This window comes from Trematomus bernacchii, unplaced genomic scaffold (genome assembly GCF_902827165.1).
Source record: "Trematomus bernacchii unplaced genomic scaffold, fTreBer1.1, whole genome shotgun sequence".
Lineage (NCBI taxonomy): Eukaryota > Metazoa > Chordata > Actinopteri > Perciformes > Nototheniidae > Trematomus > Trematomus bernacchii.
Genome location: NW_022987749.1, coordinates 62,741 through 72,701, shown reverse-complemented (window position 1 = coordinate 72,701; position 9,961 = coordinate 62,741). Strand labels below are relative to the sequence as shown.

The 9,961-nt window shown below is 39.7% G+C and overlaps 1 pseudogene; it reads right to left on the bottom strand.

Moving 5' to 3' along the window:
* Window positions 1-3,122: 3,122 nt before the first annotated feature.
* LOC117496475 lies at window positions 3,123-6,598 on the bottom strand (annotated as a pseudogene).
* Window positions 6,599-9,961: the final 3,363 nt, after the last annotated feature.

Sequence of the window (9,961 nt, the reverse complement as noted above, 5' to 3'; positions counted from 1 at the left end):
TGTGCCTTGTCGGTTCATTGTTTGTTTCTGTAGAACCTATGTGTTTCATGCCATGCTATTGTTCAGCTTTTGGATTAAAGCTCGTTTTTGTTTCTAGACCTTGTTACTTTGTTTTGCAGTCTGCATTTGGGTCCTACCCTTTCCACGCATTCCTTACAGTGAATGCAGCTGGCTCTGGCTGAGTGAGGAGGAGAGATTTATTTTAATAGCTGCTCCTTTGATCTTATTAGGACCTTTGAGAACAGTCTATTTGTTCTGTTTGATATTAACAAGATTGATTTGCACTTTTGCTCCCTCAGATTTCATGTGATCATGGAGGGATTGGCTTGGCCTGTACAGAGGTTGATAGGACAAGTGAGATTACATTTTGGCTAAATACCAATGACCCATGGACACAGTGTTGGGTTGGGTGGAGGGGTGAGTGGGGGCCTGCATTAATGATTGTCTGTGCTGACATTATTCTACTGGTCAAAACAGTATTCATGCACTCTCATTGTGAACGACTCAGACTCACAGTACACAAGCATTTTGAATGGAGAAAGAAGGAAATATTATAGTTATACAATATTTTCTTTAATGATTACATGATCAGCAGAACACTGATTACATTGCAAACGTTTAAGTATTTGCTCATAGAAGTTATCTCACCTCACTTTTCATAAAGAGCAGGCATACACACTACTTGCGGCTGACATTTCTGGCAGGTATTTTGCAAATGTTTTGAATTAGAGAATGCCACAAGGGTTTCACTGAAACTAGGACACAGACTCATGGACAAACTCAGATGTATGATTTACCTAGATTTCAAAAACTGTATTGTAAAAAAACAATTAACTTTATTGGATTCAATAAACGTCACAGGACTCTATCCAATTTATAGATTGGTGGCAAAGATCATCATAAAAGTTTTCTACAAAGTTGTACCTTTGTTCTCTGTCACCCTTCACCCAGCCTCATCCTTAAAGCTCCTTTTTTTACAAGCCATGTTAAAATGTTTTATGTATTTGATTTTTGTTCAGATTGCTTTTAAAGCTCTGGTTTCAAAACATCCCTAATGTTACAAGCACATGCAAACCACGTAGAATATTATCTGCAGCAAAAAGTTACAACCATTGTTTTTCTCTCATAGCTTATGCTCTGCAATCAGAAGATCTGTTGCTGGAGCATTGCCCATGATAACACTGTACTCTACTAAAAACTGCATGAAGCTTTCAATTTATTAACTAACATTTTTGATAACCTCAGTGACTATGTTACTTCAAGGGTCAAGATAAAGGGAGGCGTGTCGTGCAGTGGGTTGTGTGTTGGTGTTTGGATCAGGGGGTCACAGGTTCAAACCCCACTGCAGTCAGCATGTCGTTGTGTCCCTGAGACACTTCACCCCAAATTGCTCCTGTGGGGATTGTCCACAGTATTGAGTATGTACGTCGCTTTGGATAAAAGCGTCTAACAAGTAACATGTAATGTAATGTAATAAAGGAAAGACTAGTTCAAACTAAATTAAAAGTGAGAGTTGATCTAAACTGCTATATTTGAAAAGCAGACTTTCATAGAGAGGAGTAGATGAGACAGCTAATTTCTCACCAGCTGACCAAACATGACCTTGCAACCAAGATATTTTGAACCCTGGTAAATGATCAACTTAACTGGGTCAAATGTATAACTTATCTCAAATTACTTATAATAGATTGGTGGCAAAGATCACCATATCAAGTTTTATTTAAGGTTTTATTATAACTTGCTCTCTCTCAACTTTCACCCAGCCTCATCTGATGGTTGTTTTGTCAGAAACAGAAGTAATGCATTTTATGTACTTAAAAAATGAGAATTGGTGATGACTACAAGCTAAATCAAACAGACAGAGAGATGTTTGCTGGTTAAAACAAAGGTTACAGGGGAGGATGTTGGTGGCAACACCTGCAGAACATGGACATGGCAATGTTAATATGTTATTATGTTAGGTTTATTCATATAGTTTCTCAAAAGGGTTAATTTATAATCGTTGAAAATATTGTCTTTATCAGTGTCACTTCAACAAACACCTCAAGGTATGTTTTGTTTGGTTGCTAAATATTACAAATAAATAATATTGCACCTAGTGGAAACCTCTGTAGCCATTAGGGATTTTATAGACCAGGAAAGCTACAGCTAAAATGTTATATATATATATATTTAAAAGATTAAGTTTTGTTCCAGGTTTGTGGAGGTTAATTATTGTTTATTTGTGCCTCTAGCAATGCTCATAATGGTTGTCTTGTCAACATTTGGATAAGAACTAGAGTCAGAATCATTCCAGTAACTTAAAGTTACATTTTTATATGTTTTGCAGATAGGTGGACACATTTGTTCAATTTTGTTTCACAGATACATAATGTTGGAGAGGACGATAAATGTACAGTGACGATGAAGATATTGGGGAACCCTCTACTTTGGTCAGACTGGTTTTGATTGTAATATCCCTTTAAAAATCACATTATCTTTGGTGGATAGGGTTGCAGCAGGAAGATTTGCCGTATTGATTTTGAAGCGTTTTTGATGAGGAGAGTTCCTTAAAGGGGACCTATCATGCAAAATGCACTTTTGTACGTCTTTTATACATGAATATGTGTCCCCGGTGTTCCAGGGAACTCACCAAGTGTCAGAAAACACAACCCTCTCTATTTTCCTCCATACCCAAATATCTAAAAAAGGGGCTGCAACGGATCTGATAAAAACTGATCCAGATTTGAAACACTGTCCTGACGTCAGGACGGTGGCGCTACGGCTAGTGGGCCAACTCCACCAATCAGGAGGAGACAGCCACGGCCATTGCCGTTCGAGAAGCGCTGGAGACGCTGTAGTACATATGCCAGGCCAGTAGATGGTGCTGTCCTCACAGAATCAGCCCCTGCAAAAAACAGAGCTAAAAATTGTCAAATTGAGCAAAATGAGGCATGGCTAAAATGCATGATCTGTTTGGTATTTTGAAAAAACAAAAGTATAAATATGCCTTATATAGGTATGGTCCTACACTATATTATTCAAATATAGCATGATAGGTCCACTTTAAAGTTTATAACTTTATTGCTGTGTTACTCAATTTGGAAAATGTAAAACTCCAAGATAAAAGAGTTAAGGCCGGAAATCTTCATCTTTTTTATTGTGCACAACAAATAATTGCATTCGTATTTTACATTTCAAGTTACAAGAAAGACATTATGTAATATATTTAGAATGATTTTGATTGCTTGCACATAAGCTCTTCTGACATCCAATCAATATTCATCATCCCAATTACTTCCTAGTCGAGGTGCAGCACACAGTTTATGCGGTGCTGGGTCGAAGGTTAGGCGCAAGCATGGAGTCAGATCGAGTTCATCCTCTGAAACTCCTGGAGCAGGGGTGAATCGAAAGTACTGCAGAAGGCTGGTGAAAAAGAGGAAGAGCTCCATCTTGGCCAAACTTTCTCCGGGACAAGCTCTGAGACCTGTTAGAGAGTGTGAAGGTTAATCTGCCAGTTCATACAAAGTGAACAAGAAGTGTTGCCTAAGCTCACAAACCTGCAGAGAAAGGCATGAAGGCATCTCGCTTCACAAACTGTCCATCTTTGTTAAGGAAGTGAGCAGGATAAAAGCTGTGTGGGTTCTCCCATTCACTCTCATCATACAGGACAGACATCAACAGAGGAGTCACTGTGGTCCCCTGGATGCAGAGTTGAAAATATGTTTTTGTATGACGTGATATATTTAAAATGTCTTAAAGCAAAAACAACATTTCCTACATATAACATTCATTTTAAGACATGAAGATTTTAATGGAGGAAAGTAGGTGTTTCATTCAGTTGTACCTTCTTAATGAAGTGACCTTGTAAGGTCACATCTTGGCTAGTCTTGTGAGGAAGCGACAGTGGGGCAATGTTAGCCAATCTCTGTGTCTCATGGAGGACAGCATTGACGAAGTGCAGGTTCTTTCTGTCCTGAATTTGTACTTGACGATGTCCAATCACTCTGCTCAGCTCCTCTTGGACCTGGTCTAAATAATGAAGAGCATCTATTTTTATGATGACAATTCGACTTGAACTTCATGTTTTTTTGCTTGGTCTGAAGGATGTGGATCTATTACGCTTCTTACCTTGTATTTTTGGATACTTGGTCACAAGCAGAAGTGCCCATCTCAGTGTATCTGATGTTGTGTCAGTGCCAGCAGCAAAGAGATTCAAGACTGTTGCCATAAGGTTGTCATCGTGAAAGTGACTGTAGGTAATCCCAGATTTCTTCAAGTAAACACATATCACTGCTTTTATTCAAACAATTCTGATCACAAATATGTATTTCTTTGCAGTTAAGGCAATTTTGCAATTACTGTCATAAATGTACAGCACAGTATGTTAAACCGTCAGTTTTTTAACAAATTTGCAACTTTGGATATCCATTGCCCATTATGAAAAGTAAAGTAATTCATTTTATTTTGTATACTAAATGAATAGAAGCTGTTAAAAAGGAAAGTATAATGGTCAATGCAATGTAAAAAAATCAGGCCTTTTCAATTTTGGGCTCCGTCGGTGGCCAAAGAAAAAGCACTGCCTAATCCTGATGTTTTTACTCTTTAGTTGACCAATGTCACTCGTCTTTTTCTTAACCAATTCAACAAACAAAGGCAAGTACAGGACCAATACTGGCATTCTGCTGTAATACTCTTTTCTACTTTTATTTCCAGCTAGTGTACATTCAGCAAAATATTTCATAATTCCTAATATCCCCATCTACTTGACCAACATATCTATTTTGATATATGTTTCCCAACCTCAAGATGTTGCTTCCTGACCAGAAAGGCGTCCACAAGTCCTCTGCACATCTGTGGTATGTGGGTCTCTTTCAAATGACTGATAATCTTTAGGTTCTGTTTTCTACTGGCAGCACCCAATCTGAAGAAAAGCTTCCTGTTCCCAATCCATTTGAAGAACCTTGGGAACATGTTGTACACCTGCCAAAGAATAAAAATATCAATTGTAACAATGTCCTTTCCAAAAGCAATCTCTTACAGCTGGAAGTTGTCTCTGATTGTACCTCTGCCAAAACACAGCGGGCTGTATTAGATTAATGACCTTACGTGAGGGCCCTAACCTCAGACATCACATAAGAAAGATTTAAGATTTACAAATACTCAGCGGGTAGAGATTGAAGACCAGCTTAAGTTCAATGGTATTTCATTTACATTCAAAATGTAATTATCAAAAGCAGGGTTTTTCCCTCTTGATTTCAGCGACTACAGAGGGGGCTTGCTCCCCCAGGTGAAGATGAAATGCATCTAAATTAAGTCGTTACATCAATGAAGAACCTTTTGCTCTTGCAGACAATTTCTGATTTACACTTTTGTGCCTCTGTGAACAATAAAAACAAAACACATTGGTTATATTTAAAGATATACAGGTCTATTAACTGTTCCTGCCCGCCCCCAAAAGCAGACAATAAACGGTAATGTTATTTTTACTAAACTTGTCAAGTTTAATTATGTAATAGATTTTTTTGCTATTCATATACTCACACTATACTCACATTCAAGGTATTCGAAAAATATAATCATACCCGCATTGAAATGGTGCCCAAAAGTTGACCACGTCTGCTCATATCCTCCAGCAGAGACCTAAACTCTGGATCATCATATTCAAATCTGATGCCATAGACCATCGAGCAAATAATGTTACAGACTGCACAAAATATTGGTTTGGGTCGTATCAAAAGCTTCTCCTGTGACAGGGAAACAAGAACCAATATTAAAGTAATATCTATTTTCACAGAAAAAGTTTATCAGATATTACATTTGAATAATAAGACCTTTACCTTTGAATTGCTTTAGCACTCCAATAAGCTGGTTACATTCCTCAATGATTTTTTCCTCGCTGGCCTTCTTTCCCATTCCAAAGTCTCTGAGGCTAGTCAAGGCAAAGCGTCTCATCTCTTTCCATGAGTCACCATTGGCCCATGTAATGCCTGATTTAAAGTGTTTCAGCAAAAATATGTTGAATAAAAAACTGAAGGATGTAGGTTTAATTAAATTATAAATGTTTTCCTCACCATGCCCTTGATTATATTCCTGAAAAATTTGAGTTGGGTCTCTGTCTCCAAACTCTTGAGCATGGTTAACAAGTGCCTCCTTCACCGTCTTGTAACCTGCCAGGACCACCACTTTTTTTGTTCCCATATAGACGGTAAAAACTGATCCATATTTTCTGGAAAGCTAAGAACAAATAAGGTCATGATAAGACGTGCACAACAGAAAGCACACAACATAAGATAGCTGTAAAACAGACTAACTACCTACAAGAATCTTATCTTTCGGCACTGCTTCACCTCCATTAATGTGTGATAGGGTCTCCTCAGGTCAAGCTGCAGCAGGTTCCCAAGGAAAGGAAGTGGTTTTGGACCTGGTGGTTCCTTTCCTTCATCCTGGGAGCTGAAGCTGGAAGAAAATAAGATGTAGAAGCACATCAGGACAACTAGAGCCATCAACAGGGAGCTAGTGCACGAGGCCTGGAGAAAAATATCTAATATTTCCATGACTTTAATCAAGTCTTCTGAAGTCCAACCCTAACTTGTTTGCTATGTGGGTGTTTGGATGAAGAGGTAAGTCTTCGGAGGCTTTAAGTGGAGAATGGACAAGGGAGGGTGTTACGGCTGCTGTTTCTGTCTGCTCGTTAACCTGTCTGAGATTGTTTGCAGCTGTGTGTAATATGTAAATGAGCTGTGTGGTTGCCCCTATGTCGTTGGCTGTCATCTCCTGGTCCTCCTCCGAAGACACTGATTGGAGCACACCTTCCGGAGATTACTACAAAGCCTGGGGACAATTATCACTCGGGAGGCTCTGCTTCGATCAGACGCCTCATACCTTTTGCTCTTGTGTCGTGGACACTACAGACTGTGTTTGGTGTGATAAAATGTGCTTAGTGTCGTGTGTTATATGTGTTTAAAGTGGTGCGTTTAGTTTCTTTTGTTAGCTGTGTTTTCCTGCAGCTCCTTCCATTAGTGCTGATTGGAAGTGATCTCAGGTGTGATAACTAGGCTCATGTTTTACAGTCCTCTTTCTGTTATTAGCTGTAGACCTGCACCCTTTTGGCTTCTTTGTTTAGCTTAGGTTACCTTTGCTCCCTTTTTGTTGTACATCTTTGTTGTTATTTCATTAAAACCCTATTATAATTACTTACCAAATCCATCTGGTCTGTGTTACCTTACTCATCCCTAGTGGGTTCGTAACAGAGGGACAACTACTTAACTCTTTGTAAGATCTGCAGAATAATTAGTTGTTACATAATGTTTGTGTGTTGTGTGTAAGTTTGTGTGTGTGGTTATGTTTGAACATTAACGATGATAATCTCCTTGTGGTCAAAAGGAGGCCATTTAATGTTTAACGTCATATTATTCTTTTAACAACCGGGTTCACATAAAATGAACATGATAACATGTGCTCAATGTCCTCTCAGTCCTGGCCAACTTGACTCCAAGCCTTTTTAGGTTTTTTAACTTGTAAAAAATATGGACCTAAAAAATGTTGAGGAAACATATCCCTCCTGTGCGATCATCAATAGAAGAGAGGCAAATATGTATAGATTGCAATAAAGCCTTCAAATTGTTTCTCTTGGAGCTTTTCGGGGTCTGTTCAAACTCTGCCTTAAATGGAATTTAGGAATACATTAAAAAAAGTAGTAAACCATTAACAGATCATCAGCTTCTTTCAGATCATGGTGTCCAATATATCTTTTGTCTCATTTTACCTTTATCCATTTTCCCTATTGCCTAAGTTAATATGTAGTTTAAAGTACTTTGAAAGGAACAACTTGAACCAACTTTATTACTTTTTAGCTTATGTTAAGGAATAATTCTTCTAGATATCTAACCTTTTACTCTGACATGTGTTATCTCCTTTAAGGAAAGGCCTTGGTGCCATATGTGTTGTTGTCACCAGTGTGTGACCGGTCAACTTGACTGGCACGAAGGGTAATTGTTGTGGGAACACTGAGGCACTTCTTTATCGGTGTTTGTGGGCTCTAGGATGTGAGCGTCGGACGCAGGTGATTCAGTGTTTAGTCTACTCCTTCAGAGATGTTGATTACTCTCTGTGAACCTGTTAAAGGTCTAAGCATAGAGAGAGGTTCTTCAGAATTTATGTGGCAACTCTACCGTGTGGTCAGAACCTCTGACTCTTTGATTTGTGATGTGAATCCTCCGGCCGAATACTCTGAATAAACCCATCAGTGTTTGACATCAAAGCTCCAACTCTCACCCGTGTCTCCTTCCTGAGTCGGTGACTCCATGCATTACTACACAGAAGTTTCCTCCACAAATTGGCGTTGTCGGCAGGATACCAACAGATCTTCAGAGACTGGTAAGTGTGATTTCAAATCTACATTTGGACATTGCCTTACCAGAATCTGTGATTGACGGTATCCTAAAATTATCTGTGAAGCTAAGCGGCTGCGTTTCGTTTTGGTTAATGAACATTTGGGGCTAGTAACCCCAGGGGATCATCCAGGGACTCTGTCTTGGCTGGTTCCCTCTGTGTGTGCTGCTCGGGACGTATGTGCCGTGCAGGCATACACGGAGATGTTTAAAAATACCTTAATGAGGGCAGCAGTAAAGTGGAACTTCTGTGTGAAATCAAAATAGAGATTTGTAATGAACAAATCGCCGAGATTCCGGGGGTTTCAGCGGCCAACACTAGCAGTTAACTAAAGCAACCAGAGATATTACCCCCCAGCGCCTCTAAAAAAAAACACGGCTCCAGCTGCGGCTCCGGGGAATGTGTGTAAAATACCTCCCCGTATCTGCATGAGCTGGTGAAGTGAACTCAGAGGGAGAAAATCACAGCTTTTGTCTATAACTTTAACTCCACACCACCGACGTCTCTATTAAAAATGAGACGGTTTAAAAGCACTCTCGTGGCTTGTGGCCGTTTACGACGTGCTGGCCGGTGCGAGGTGCGTGCATTACCTGATGCGACAGGCTCCCTACATTGCTGGAGGAGCTGGTGTCGGTCCGGGGTGCATACATAAAATTATAGCTAATTGATCATGGGTGGGCAGTGGTATGCAAGTGTAGAGCAAAACTGTGTTTTCATCGTTGGGATGAACATGATGGGAGGTGTGTAGGCTGGTCGAGTAGGACTACAGTTAACTGTGTGGTTTCGGATAGAAAGGGTAGAGGAAAAAAGTCTATGTGCTCCAGATCGGGGGGGCATAGCACCACTAGAGCAGGGATAGTGGGGTCGCAAGAGGATAAGCTAGTTATTGCTCTTGGACGGTCTTCAGGCACCGATCTAAGGACTTGTATACAAGGGTGGGGGCACGAGTCAAGGTGCCCCACTGGATTCCCCATTGGGGAGAGATCATAATAGTCCCTACCCCCTCTGAAACCTCTTTAATCCGGACTAAATTGAGCTGGATGAACTTTGCTGACGCACTGGTGTTTGTTACGAGTTCATCATGTTTGTTCGTTAATTGCAGTGTGGTTTTTCTTGTACTAAACCGCCGTCTTGTGCATGTTTGTAACAACTAATAATGAATCAGTCCATAGCCAGGGTAAAATAAACTAAGCTTTAGTTAACTCACCAAAAGTAAATGACTTGAGAAAATAAATAATATATAGTGTTTTGCAAAATTCTGGTAGTATAGATGTGCTGCAAAATGAAAATAAATAGCAAAGATGTTTTTATGTCCTGCATCGAGGTGTGCAGAGGAAACATGTAAACAAGAAGCCACACTGTTCAGGGTGTGCGCTGTAGGTGTAAGAAGAAAATAGATTATATTACTTTTAAGATACATTTTAAGTTGTATTGCTGGTATGTTAAGATATGTTTGTGACCTTTTATAAACCTATGCCCCGTCCTGCACCCTGAGACCCTCAGAGGCATCACTGTCTGGTCGTAAAAAAACCTGCCTGAGGAGGTCAGGGGTGGCAAAATCTTCTGCTGTTTTAGGTCAATGTTGTAT